Source organism: Triticum aestivum, chromosome 4B (genome assembly GCF_018294505.1).
Source record: "Triticum aestivum cultivar Chinese Spring chromosome 4B, IWGSC CS RefSeq v2.1, whole genome shotgun sequence".
Lineage (NCBI taxonomy): Eukaryota > Viridiplantae > Streptophyta > Magnoliopsida > Poales > Poaceae > Triticum > Triticum aestivum.
Window position 1 is genome coordinate 301,770,420 of NC_057804.1, and position 14,585 is coordinate 301,785,004.

The window sequence follows — 14,585 nt, forward strand, 5'->3', positions numbered from 1 at the left end:
AAGAACAGAGTAACGCATTAAGCAAGATGACATGATGTAGAGGGATAAACTCAAGCAATATGATATAAACCCCATCTTTTTATCCTCGATGGCAACAATACAATACGTGGCTTCCTGCCCCTGCTGTCACTCGGACACCGCAAGATTGAACCCAAAGCTAAGCACTTCTCCCATTGCAAGAAAGATCAATCTAGTAGGCCAAACCAAACTGATAATTCGAAGAGACTTGCAAAGATATCAAATCATACATATAAGAATTCGGAGAAGAATCAAATATTGTTCATAGATAATCTTGATGATAAACCCAAAATTCATCGGATCTCGACAAACACACCGCTAAAAGTATTACATCGAATAGATCTCCAAGAAGATCGAGGAGAACTTTGTATTGTGAATCAAAGAGAGAGAAGAAGCCATCTAGCTAATAACTATGGACCCGAAGGTCTGTGGTAAACTACTCACACATCATTAGAGAGACTATGGTGTGGATGTAGAAGCCCTCCATGATCGATTCCCCCTCTGGCGGAGCACTGGAGAAGGCCCCAAGATGGGATCTCACGGGTACAGAAGGTTGCGGCGGTGGAAATAGGGTTTCATGGTGCTCCTGGATGTTTTCAGGGTATATGAGTATATATAGGCAAAAGAAGTAGGTCGGTGGAGCCACGAGGGGCCCACGAGGGTGGAGGTGCGCCACCACCCTGGGCACGCCCTCCTACCTCGTGGCTGTGTCGTTGCTTCCTTGACGTCCACTCCCAGTCTCCTGGATTGCATTTGTTCCAAAAATGATTCTCCTGAAGTTTTCATTCCGTTTGGACTCCATTTGATATTCCTTTTCTGCAAAACACTGAAATAGGCAAAAAACAACAATTTGCATTGGGCCTCCGGTTAATAGGTTAGTCCCAAAAATAATATAAAAATGCATAATAAAGCCCATTAAACATCCAAAACAGATAATATAATAGCATGGAACACCCAAAAATTATAGATACGTTGGAGACGTAACAATGAGGTAACAATCTAAACGTCGAAGTCCACGCGGAACTACTAGTGAGACTGAAGTCTATTTGCAAAAACATAAATTAAGCAAACGTGAGTACAAATGTACCCAGCAAGACTTACATCAGAACTAGCTACATATGCATCAGTATCAACAAAGTGGTTGTGGAGTTTAACTACAAAAAGCCAACTTCAAATCAGTGGCTATCCTGTACTACGACTTCTGGTAACTGTTTTGAGGTGGCGCACACGAGTCCACATATTCACAATATCAATACACCACTACGGATCTGCTCCCGTCTCCCTACGAGAAGGCCATCCAAAGCACTCACGCTTATCTTGCAAATTTTAGAGTACCCACTTTCACTTGTCTATGAACTGCATAAGCAACCGAGTAGTCCTTTATCGCAAACACGGCTATTCAAATAGATCATGTTAACCCTGCAGGGGTGTACTACTTCACACATGTTTCCACCACTTAGCGCCTGCACACGACATGTGCTCGGCAGAGTTCAAGCGAAAGCCGATGTGGGTGTGTACCACGACCTGACTAGCCACACAAGTCAATAGTCTAGGTTTATCGCCTATTCAGGTTCCATCCACAGGGAGTCCGGCCGAGGATTCAACTACGGTCCTGAACAATGTGTGCAGGGTTCCCGAGGCACCAAACGGGTGACTCGGTACACCGTGCAACTTGCCTAGCGCATCATAGCTCACCCCTCCGGTCTGTGCTACACACTGCCTCCAGCATGCTACAAACACTAGAAACTACTTGCAACTACTGGACAGAGGACATGGGGGGTCAATAAGTCAAGCGGGGTCATATTTCAGGGCCCAGCATGTCGTAGTAGCTGTTCTTGGATCACAAACACAGAACTCAGTTCCTAAGGATGGTTTCAATGAGACAACCCAGCATGTACTCCAACATGGACTCTCACCGCTACCTATACCAAATTTTGTCCACACACTTAGCTCTCAATAGTAGGACATGATGACCACATTCCCATTCATCCACGATGAATAAGACCTAACACAACTCTAAGCAATAGCAAGCATCACAAGAAAGCATAAATGAGTTGGCACATCATGGCTCAAACAACTCCTACTCATGCTAGCGGGTTTCAACTATTTACTGTGGCAGAGCCAGGTCATGTAGAGGAAAAGTGGTTCAATTACCGCAACATGTAAAAGTTGAATCGTTGTTGTCCTAATGTAGTAAAAGAGAGTAGGAGTGAGAGAGTGGGTTTTATCGGAGTGATCAAGGGGGTTTGCTTGCCTGGTACATCTGAAGAGAGCATAGCTCTTCATCGGTCATCAAACTCAACATAAGAAAACGTCTATCGAGAGGGAACAACCATCAGCAACAGAGAAGGAAACACAATCAATGCAATGCACAACATGATGCATGATCATGACATGGCAAAATGAGTGTGTTTGAGCTAATGCAACTAGTAACAATTTAAATGAACTTGGTTTGAACCCATGGTTCAAATTCAAACCCCATATGTGAAATTCAAATGCCATTTATTTGTTTTGTCCAATGAAGCAACTTTCAGTCATTCCAACATGTATGAAAATGGTATAGATGGAAAGATTGGATTTTTCTGATCATTTTTCATATATAAGTTATTTTATTTGGAGTTGTGGTTGAATTTCTATGATTTTTTGAAGATGTAAACATTTTCAGAAAATTCTTGCATTATTTTTAATTCAGAAAATTGTTAACTGCGTTAGCAAGACATCACCATGATATCAGCAGATCAACCGACCCGGTCCAGGTCAAACCTGACCGGTGGGACCCATATGTCCATGGCACAGTGGCTAACAGGGTTAAGATAAATCCTCACTATAGTAATTAGAAGGGCTAGGGTCCACTGTTAGTGTGAGAGGGGGGATTAATTAGCAAAGTCATTAGTGCTAACTTATCCGGTGCCACGTCTGCAGTTAACGCTGCGCGAGCAAAAGCAAGGCGGTGGCATGCCGGAGTAGGTCGTGACGACGCTACAGAGCACTATTTCGTGCGTGGTTTCCAGCTATGGTGAGCTAGCGGTGCGGCACATCTTCTGGGGAAGGCGCCAGGAGCCGGGATAGCCGGAGCTCGCCGAAAACGAGCTCATGGCGGTGGACGGAGTTTGAACACGCATAGCGATGCAGTTGCGGTGGTTTTGGCAGCGCGTGCATGGCACCTATGACATCTACGTGAGGCAGTGAGCGTGTTGGACCCGACGGCTGGACCATTTGGTCGCCGGGGTCGCGTCGGCGACGAGCGCAGTCGGCAATGGCTAGGACATGCGAGAAAAAGAATGGACAGGGGGAGGAGGGCCAGTGTCTCATCGCAGATGTAGTGGAGAGGATGGCGAGCTCGGAGGAGGTCGGGGCTGAGCGGCACAGTGAGATGGATATCCGGTGAGCGAGGAGGAAGAAGGCGTCGGGGATGGCACTTCGGGGCTCTTCTGATCATGTGGCTCGATGAGGAGGTTGGGGAAGAGGTGGCAGATCTCGGGGATAGTTCGAGGCGGCGAGGCGGCATCGCTGGCCCTGCGGTTGACGAACGGCAACGATGGCGGCTCTCGGGTGGTGCTCAAAATCGAGTTGTGGAGGAGGGAAGTGAGGCAGAGGGAGAGTGATCCAGAGTGAGGGGAGAGGCAGAGGGGGTCGAGGTCGTTCTTGTGGTGCGAGGACATGGTAAGGGGGAAGCATGAGGTGGAAGAAGGAGGTGGAGCTCAGGCACGCGCACGTCAACATGCCTCTGCCTACTGGCAGAGGTTGAAGATGATGGGGAGTTGGGATTGGCCTCAGCCACAGTGCTGGGCCAGGTGGGTGGGCTTCCAGGTAAGGCCATGTTAGTTCTCTCTGTCTTTCTATTTTTCTTTTGTTTTTTTGTTTTTTTATTCAAACTTTGCCACTGTTTAAATTCAAAACAGATTCAGAATAGTGCCAAATATCCTCTGGATATTTTTATGTTGCAGAATGGTATATTTCAAATGCAAATAAAATGTTTCATGGTATTTGTAAATATATTCTATACATATTATAAATATAATTCCAAATGCAAATAAAATAATGATTTAAATTCAGTGCCCAAAGTATTCCTCAAAAATGTTCATTATTTTTGGTTTGGTGCAAAAACCTCTACCAAAATATAACGAACATTATTTAAGGCCATTTTGGAAACATTGAATGCATTTTCCAAGGTTCTTTGCCCTTCTTTTAATTAAATTTGTGAGGCTTCAACAATCCTCTATTCAAGTTTCAGGAATTTAAATATGACACGTGGATGCAGATGCAACTGTCTACAAACAAAATTCTGGGGTTGTGAAACTTTGTTTTCGGAGAATTCCTAGAGATATCTTCAGAGTGCACACCAGATTCAGGGGTGCAATTTTCAATGGCTTCACTCCTGAAGCCTTTGGGGTAGAACCAGCTTTTGAAGCATTTGCTTTCTTGGAGGGCTTCGGTGACTCGGGGGCAGAAGCTTGCTAATCTCCTTCTTGGGCAGCTACAGTATTTGCTCTGAGTTCAGCATAGTGTGCTAGATATGCTGCAAAGACATTGAAGGGGCCAACCAGGTTTAGTTCGGCCTCGCAAGTGCCATCTGGCCTTGGTTCTGGTGGCCCAGGGTTGAAGTAAATCCCATTTTCCTTCTTTTCCTGAGTATCTGAACCCCTTGCAAACTGGTAATTGGCTTCAAAGAGTTCATCCTCACGGCACCATCGAATGCTGGATGCATCTGGATCACAAGGCATTTCATACCTCACCATGCACGGGTAGAAGTTAGGGATAAGCTTCCTGTAGACAATATCAGCCCATGGTGCCCTCACAGCATTCTTTGCAGCATACTCGGGGTGACAAAGTGATAATAGAACCATTCTTTCACCCAGTATCTGTGAATCCGTTGCATGTGTGATTTTCGCTCCCATATGTTTCCACAGTTTTTGATTTGTACTTCTCATATAGATCTAGTGGAAGATCTAGAGGAGTGTTTTCACGACGTTGTCTTCCCCCTTGTTTGTAGATTTACCACCATCCATTGGCTTCAAGGGACTGATTGGGTTCGCTCTGCTGATTCGACAGGAAGTGGCTTCTGGTGATTCTAGATGAAGTTGCAGGAAATCTGCAAATGAACTCAGACTATGAGAACCAAGAAACTAGCCCATAGACATGTGACTGTGAAGTAATTAGAGATGTGAGGGAAGAAGGAGAGGTCATATGCATTCTTAGATGATTTTGAGGTTAAAATTCAGTTTGAAGATAATGACCTCGTAGTGCAAAGACATTCACTTATAGAGAGATGTTGGTTCCATATTTGTATGAATCCGAAAATAAGTACAGGTGAGGAATCATACTAGTCATGTATCACAACTGAGGTAGCTTTGCAAGATATGAGATATAAATGACATAGATAAAAATTTTGAAGTGGAAGAACAACTTCTAAAGATGTTTGAAAATTTACTGGATCTAACAAACGGTAAAAAGTTAGAATTATTTAATGCATGAAGAACATATGAAGAACTGCAAGACGAGGCAAGAGGGAGGCCGGGCAGTATGATCACCGCACCCAAACTTGGCGGCGGAATGCGGTTATGGCAGCAGTGGGGTGAAGATGTCCGCGGCCGGCGTGAGTACGGCGTCGAAGAGGTCGCGCCAGCTAAGCGCCTCTTCTCCAGTGATGATGGAATCTAGCCATGGCGCTAGGATTGCGAAGCCAAGAGCGATATGTATGGAAGGAATTAACGACCGCGGGGGCGAATTATTTATAAGGAGGATTCAGTGTGGTGAATTTACTTCGCTGCCCCTAGCGGTTCGCATTTGTGCGACGTGTGGCATGCATGCGCAATTTCTACAGTTGTGCCACGACCCCACTACTTAGTTTTTTTGGTGGGATGTCGTTCTGGCTTCTGCGGTCTCGGGCAAAGTGGATAAGGATATTAAAATGTTTTTGATTTTGGTCTGAAAATCTTCGACTGACAAGGACACAGTGAAGACCATCAACACGTGCCAAGAGAATTCATATGAAGATTTAGAGAGAGTGGGACAGATAAGCATAGATGGGGTAAGGGCCCGATCACATTCACTTAGGGAAGAAAAGGCAATCTTGAAGACACAACTATAAGTGAATGCTGTTGAGCACAAACTCATATATATATATATATAATAGGCAATGAGATCAAATAAAGTGCGAAGATAAAACCATTGTTGAACATAGAAACAACCATGAAGATAATGAAATTAATGTGACGCAAAATGAAAATCTTCAATAAAGTATTGGTGGTGGCGTTACCCACCTCATAGGAAGCATTATACCCAGACACGACGCACAATTATCGTGACACTCTGAAGTCAAATTCCACATTAATATCTTCACACTTAGAGTGTGTAAGTTAATTAACTTAAGACATGCGTTACTTCGTGTGTTGTACATCAAGGTTGTCAACAATGCATAAGTGTTAGGATGTGTGTCCATTCATTGGATATTTGAGGATTCTAAGATATTTAGCTCATAGTGCAACTTGCAAAATCTCTTGTCTTCCAAAGGTTTCGTGAAGATATCTGCCAATTGTTTTCAGTGTTGATGTGAATGATGTCAATGTCTTCTTAGAGCACATGATCACAAAGAATATGATGTCGAATCTGAATATGCTTCATCCTGGAGTGCTGAATAGGGTTTTGGGCAATCTTGATCACACTTTCATTGTCATGAAAGAGGGGCACCATCTTCTTGTTGATGCCTTAGTCCTTGAGGGTTTGCTTCATCCATAGAAGCTGAGCGCAACAATGTATTCAGCTTCAGCAGTAGTGAGTGATACGTTGTTCTGATTCTTTGATGACCAACAAATAAGTGACCGACCAAGAAAGTGGCATGTGCCTGATGTAGACTTGCAATCCACCTTGTCACCAGCATAATCAGCAGCGGAGAATCCAACTAGATCAAACTCTGAGCCCTTTGGGTACCATAATCCTCGCGCTTGGGTGTGATCCAAATACCAAAGTATTCGCTTCACCGCGAGGTGATGCGACTCCTTTGTGCCACTTGGAATCGGGCACACATGCAACCACGAAGCATTATATCTGGCCTACATGCACATAAGTACAATAAATAACCAATCATGGAGCGGTATACCTTTTGATCAAAATCTTTACCATTTTCGTCGGAGCTCAAGTGACCATGGGTTGGCATTGGCATCTTGTAGCGCTTGCAATCTTGCATTCCAAACTTCTTTAGACAATCCTAGGCATACATATCCTGAGATATCAAGATGCCATTGCTTTGTTAACGAATTGAATGACCAAGAAAGAATTTTAGCTCCCACAAGAACACCCAATCAGCCAGTATTAGAAGCATTCCAAGCCCTGAAGGATAAGCTCAATTACCCATTCTTTATGGAAATCACTATACTTGGATCATAGGCCATTTGGATAACCAAAAACAATAAGATATTTGAAAATATTTCTCCCTCATTTCAAGGATGGAAATTCATCTTCAAGGAGGAAATGAAACTACTTAAGCACAGAATGAAGCACAAATATGACAGGCAGTTCTCTGTATGGCTAGATGCTATGTTGTAATTTTCCTTTTCTTCTTAGATGCTCCTGGTTCTATAGGTAGATTTTTTCTTAGTTGTACTTTTTGTCCCTAGTTTTCTTTTTTAGATTTCCTTTCCTTTCCTTTGTTTTTGCTTTCTTTAGTGTGGGCTTAGCTCAAGCCACTCACAGGACCTTTCTTGTTTTTTATTAATAAAAGTTACAGTGGGGCTTCGAGCTCCTCGGCGTGGCGCCGGCGCTCCTCCTCCTCGCGCACGCTCCACTCGGCGATGGCGTTGGCGACGGTGTCGAACTCCGTGACGTAGTCCTCGGGTCCGATGACTCCGCGGCGGCCGAGCGGAGCGGGCTCCTTGGGCTCCTCCTTCACCGGGACGAAGGTGAACGGCGCCGGTGGCTCCAGTTCCTCCTCCTCGTCCGACCACTCCCTCTTCACGGGGAGGAAGCCCGCGGCGGAGGAGCAGGAGGATCCGGCGTATGAAGAATGCACGGAGGATAACAATGTGCGCTGGCGGTCGTACTCCACCGTCTCATGACAGTCGAAGCTTGCCGGCGGCGAAACCCCGCGGTTGGTCCACTTCCGCGCACCGCGCTTCCTCGCGCCGTCGAACCGGACGCGCCGCTCGCGCTCCGGGTCCCTCTCCCCGCCGGATCTGCTGTCGGAGCCGCGTCTGGAGCTCCACATTCGCCCCCACATGGCGGCTAGACGCGGGGCGGAGGGTCGCCGGCGGCGAGAAATTGGGAGAGGATAAAGGGGAATCGGGTCACTTGCGGCGGCGAGGGGATAGGGCTTGGAGCGTGGGGTTGGGGTGAAGGAAAAAAAAAGTTGGAGCGTTTGCTGGCTGAGCCAAATGTTAGCGCTAGAAAATTCTGTACACGCACGCACATTTTTGGGCCGGCCTATTTAGCTACCCTTAGTTGGTCGGGAATTGTTTGCCTACCGACCATCACTTGGGTGTAAGGTTACTGTCGACCGACTATTCGTTGGTACATATTTTAGCATTCCCGACCGACAATCAGTCATTACGTATCAGTTTTCCCTACCCATGGTCTGTTCAAAGTTTTTTTGATCAATAGTCGGTTGGCAATAATGAATTTTGCCAACACACATCAGTAGGGAATTCTGGTTCATGGTGTACTGACAAGAGCAAGGAGTTTTTTTATGGTGAAGGTGTCGCTGGAATGTACTCTAGGCTTGCTCTCATCACAAATGTGATTGTTGGATTTAGGGTTCCGGCAAAACCCTTGAGGTTCAAACACTGGGGTGCGCACGATGGTTTCCCGCTACTGAATTTCGCTCTCAGCCTCGCCGCGATCTCTAAGCTTAGCTCGATGAACTCACAACACAAGAGACACAAGATTTATATAGGTTCGGGCCACCGTTGTGGTGTAATACCCTACTCATGTGTGGTGGTGGTGGTTTGCCTCTTGGGCTGATGATGAATAGTACAAGGAAAGAATAGCCTCCTGAGGAGAGGTGTTCTTGAGCTGATGTGGTGTTCTACTTGTTCTGGTTTCGGTCCACTTCTACTGTGATGGCTAGTCCTATTTATAGAGGCCCTGGTCCTCTTCCCAAATAGTGAGCGGGAAGGGATCCAACAACGGCCAATTTGAAAGGGGACAACTAGTACAAGCTATCCTAACTAAAGGTGGTCTTCGCTTGTCAAAGGTGCTAGTGGTGACGTTGTCTTGGGCTCCACAATGACCTCCGTCCTGCCAGCCTGCTGGTCTTGGTCCTGTTGCACCGATATGGAAACCTTTGCCTGATGCCTCGCTACTCCATGCCCGCGCTTGCCCCCTTAGCACCAAAGGGGAAACAAGGACACTACGCGCTGGCGCCCTCCTAGCCTTGGTCGTCATGGCTTGCGTCACAGGAACCTCGCGAGGTACCCCTCGCCTTGGTCTCTCCGCCTCCCCCGCAAGCCTTCCTGGTGAGGCCTGTCAGGACCCCGACTCGATGTCACATCGATCTAGCCGGTAACACCTCATATCACTTTGCGGCCTCACGCACGGTATCCCCACGGGTGTCGCCTTACCTTTGCCCGGGACCGTTTGCGCCTTTTGGCTCACGTATATGATAGTGTCGCTAGCATCCATATGATAAAGAGCCCGGGCTGACATGACTAGTCGTAAACCCAAAGCGGCACAGACTTACAGGGACAGGCATCCATGACCCAGCATCGAACGTGTCGGTCATCAGCAAGTGAATCCAGGCTGTAGCACTGGGCTAGCAGGACTCCGGTGAACCGGGCTGTAGCGGGCTAACAGGACTCCGGTATTCATCGCGTGACATTTCCCCGAAGGGACAGACACAGGAACGAAGAAGGACACATGCCGGCCAGCCTAAGTGTTCCGGAGCAGTAGCAAGCTACCATGGCTCGGTGGAAACACTAGGAGACATTTCCCGGTAAGAGAGGCTACTAAAGATAAACAACTAGATAGTCAGATCCCACACATACCAAGCATTTCAATAACATACACACAATATGCTCGATATGTGCAATACAACATGGCATCACAAAATGACTCTACGACTCAAGTATTATTCAATAGGCTCCGAGGAGCGAGATAATACAACAGGGGGCTCACGACCCAACAATCAGAGCATACAAGTCAAAGCACAAGCGGAAGCTATCATGTCTGAGTACAGACATCTATAAATGAAAAAGGCTGAGAAGCCTGACTATCTACCAAATCCTGCCGAGGCACAAGATCGTAGCTGAGGTAACAAGCTAAACGTCGAAGACCACGCGGCAATACTAGTGAGACTGAAGTCTCTCTGCAAAAACATAAAATAGGCAAACGTGAGTACAAATGTACCCAGCAAGACTTACATCAGAACTATCTACATATGCATCATTATCAACAAAGGGATGGTGGGGTTTAACTGCAGCAAGCCAGCTTTGACTCGGTGGTTATCCTGAACTACGACTGCAATGTAACTCTTTTGAGGTGGCGCACACGAGTCCACATATTCACCAATCAATACACCACTATGGATCCGCTCCCGTCTCCCTACGAGAACGCCATCCATAGCACTCACGCTTATCTTGCGTATTTTAGGGTATCCACTTTCACTTGTCTATGAACTGATATAAGCAACCCAGAGGTCCTTTTCCGTGGACACGGCTATTCGAATAGATGATGTTAACCCTGCAGGGGTGTACTTCTTCACACATGCTCTCACCACTTACCGCCGTTTACACGACATGTACTCGGCAACCTTCAAGCGGAAGCCCAACGTGGGTGTCGGCCACGACCTACCTAATCACCTAACTCTCTAGTCCAGGTTTATCGCCTATTCGGGTTCCATCCATGAGGAGATCCGGCCGGAGTTTCGCTCACAGCCCCAAACGATGTGTACAGGGTTCCGTGACACCAAACGGGCGCCCGGTTTACCCGGCCACGTGCCTACCGCATCACAGCCCACCCCTACGGTCAGCGCTGTCCACGGCCTCCAGCATACTACAAACACCAGAAACTACTTGCAACTCCTGGACAGAGGACAAGGGTGATTAAGAAGCCGAGAGGGTCCATTGGTTTCGGGCCCAATGCGTGGTAGTAGCTGAATCATGGATCACAAACACAGAACTCAGTTCCTGAGGACGGCTGCAATGAGACAACCCACCATGTACTCCTACATGGCCTCTCACCGCTACCTTTACCAAATCGTGTTCACACACTTAGCTCACACACAGTAGGACAGGTTCACACGCCTCTGATTCATCCCCGATGAATCAGACCTGACTCAACTCTAAGCAGTAGCAGGCATGACAAACAAACATGAATGAGTAGGCACAACAGGGCTCAAACAACTCCTACTCATGCTAGTGGGTTTCATCTATTTACTGTGGCAATGACAGGTCATGCAAAGGATAAAGGGGTTCAGCTACCGCAGCAAGTAACAGATGAATCGGTGTTGTCCTAATGCAGTAAAAGAGAGCAGGAGCGAGAGAGTAGGATTGTATCGGAATGAACAAGGGGGTTTTTCTTGCCTGGCACTTCTGAAGATAACATTGAGTCTTCATCAGTGTCAACGATCGCATCATCGGTGTCACGTCTATCGAGAGGGGACAATTACCGGCAAATACAGAAAAGACACGATCAATGCAATGCACAATATGATGCATGCTATGACATGGCAATATGAATGTGTTTTGGGCTAATGCACCTAAAACCAGATTAAATGAAGTTGGTTTGAATCCAAGATTCAAATTCAAACTCCATATGGGGTTATTTAAATGTCATTCACTTCATTTGTCCTAAACAGTAGTGATAAGTTGTTCTAACATGCATGAAAATGGTACGGATGGATTCCTTGAATTTTTCTGATAATTTTTCATATATAATTTATTAAATTTGGAGTTACGGTTAATTTTCTATGATTTATTGAAGTTTTAGTTATTTTCTGGAATTTCCTGAATAATAATAAATCCAGAAATGAATTACTGCGTCAGCATGACTTCACAGTGACGTCAGCAAGTCAACGGTGTTGTCCAGGTCAAATCTGACCTATGGGACCCACATGTCAGCTGCACAGTGATTTAATAGAGTTTAATTAACTTAATTAAATGGTTAGCCGGGTTAATTAAAGGGTAGGGCCCACCTGTCAGTGAGTCAGTGGGTTAGCTAAAATTTAATTAGCATCTAAACTAAATTAGCAGGGCCCCGGGCCCACATGTAAATGACCCAGGGGGGGTCAAACCCCTGGTCAACAGGGCCTAACACGCCGGCGGTTCGTCGCCGGTGGCAACAGGCGCGGCGGAGGGCTCGGGTTCGCTCCTCCGGCGTCCAAATGGACGGAGGAGAGCGGCTACGGGGAGCTGGAGCTCACCCGCGCCCGTTTCAGCAAGCAGCAGCAGCTAGGGCGGCCGGAGACGACGGCGATGGCGGCGATGCAGGGCTTCCGGAGGGCTGTGGATCGGTGGGGAGGAAGAGGGGGTCGAGGCGGAGCTCGCAAGCACGCTGGATGGGCGAGGGAGGGCTGGTGGCCATGGGTACGGCGACGAAGACGGCGAGCTCCGCTCGGTGGTGTGCGCGGGAGGGAGACAGAGGAGGGAACAGAGTCCAGGGAAGAGAGGGGAGGTGCAGGGGGCGAGGGGGAGTGCGTGGCGCCCTCGGGTGCCTCCAGCGGCGAGCAGGTAAGCAGGAGGTGGCCGGAGCGTGCGCGCGCGCGTCGGGCACACGCCCTCCTGCCTACTGGCAGGAGGTTGAAGACGGTGGCGACCGGGGTGGGCTGGGCCGCACAGTGCTGGACCAGCACAGGAGTTGGGCCGGCTCTGGTGGGCTGCACGGTGAGGCCAGGTAAGCTCTATTCTTTTTATTTTTTTCTGTTCTGTTTCCCTTTTTATTTTATTTTGCCACTGTTTTCAAATTCAAAATAATTTCATACAGTGCCAAAACATTCTGAAATATTTTATGTTACCTCTCTGGACTATTCCAAAAGTACATAAAACATTTCAAAGCATTTGAAAATATATTCATTGTATATTATGAATATATCCCCAAATTCAAATAGATTATTGATTTAAATTCAGAGACCAAATAATTCCTTAAAAATATTCCAGAATTTTGGTTTGATATATAACTCTTGCCAAAATTCACAAAACTATTTTTAGGGCATTTTGGATTCACAGAATGCAATTTAAAGGGTGCTTGCCCTTCTTTTAATTAGGGTTTTGAGGCTTCTGAATTCCTCAGTTCAAATTTCATTTGAATTTAAACATGATGCAGCAACCAAGCTAGTCCAAGGCCAGGGTAAAGGTAGGGATGTGACAAGGCCGCTCCTGAGGAGGCCTTGTGCCATCCACCCCGCAAGGCTTGGCCCCTCGCGAGGGTCTTGAGTGTTGGTTGACGAAGACGGGCTGTACGGGGCCACTGGTGGAGCCATGCCACGGGCCACAGGCATGCAAGTCTAGGGACCCCCGTTCCTAGAATGCCGACAGTGGCCCCCGGGCCCAAGGCGCGCTCGGACTTGGCTTAGCGGTGAAGCCAAAGGGCAAGTGCGGAGCACAGAGGGCCCCAACAGCCTAGGGCCTTGGTCGACGCGTGGCGACTGATTGACTGTGGGCGTCTCCGCTTCCCCATGCTGCCTCGGCAACTGCCCGTCTGACAAAAGGCTGGCGCAGGCAAGGCTTGCCTTCATTGCTTTCCTTCATCCTGCTCCAGATCCCCTTCCTCGCTCCTCACTTTCAAAATCTCCAGATCCGCTCCACTCCTTCCCTTGAGAAACCAATGGCACCCTGGAAGGCCAAGGTTGACGTGTCGCCAGCCTGGTACGAGCTGGCCCTGGACGCGCCCACCATCCCGGAGAAGAATCTCGCCGCCACGCATCTGCTGACGGCGGGGGACAACAATGAGAAGGGGAAGACCGAACTCCGGGCTGGCTCCGCCGTGCCGGAGGCTCAGGGGAGCACTTTCTATCCCTTCTTCACGAACATCGTCATCGCAGGCCTAGTTCCCCCCTTCTCCGACTTCTTCTATGCCGTCCTCCTCCATTAAAGGTTGCAAGCCCTTCATCTCCATCCCAACTCCATTCTTCTCTTGTCGATTTTCACCTACTACTACGAGGCGCATGTTGGGGTGATGCCGTCCGTGGCTCTGCTGTGCCACTTCTTCCTCGTCCGAACCAACAACGACCACACCTTGGCGTGCGCCAATTTCATCGCGTATGGCAAGGCCAACGCAATTTCGAAGGCCGGGAAGAGGGTCAACGGCTTCCGGAGCAAGTGGGTCATGATGGATGCCAAGTGTGTCCACTCCCGATTGGCGTTGCCTATGTAGATGCCCCAGTCTGACAAAGGGTGGTCGCGCATGAAGCTCACTGATGATCGAGCGACGTTGGTGCTGGAGAGGATGAAGGCCGACGCGAAGGCTCCGCTCCATGCGTGCTCGCGCCCTTATGGATGCTTGGGGGTAAAGACTACAAGCTTCACCTGAATCCAGTGGCTTTGACTGATGAGGAGCTGGCCGCAGTTCTCCGCCTCTTGGTCGGGGATGACCAGGAGTATCCGCCGAGTGCCCCTGTCCCCTTGTTCCTCTGCAAGGAC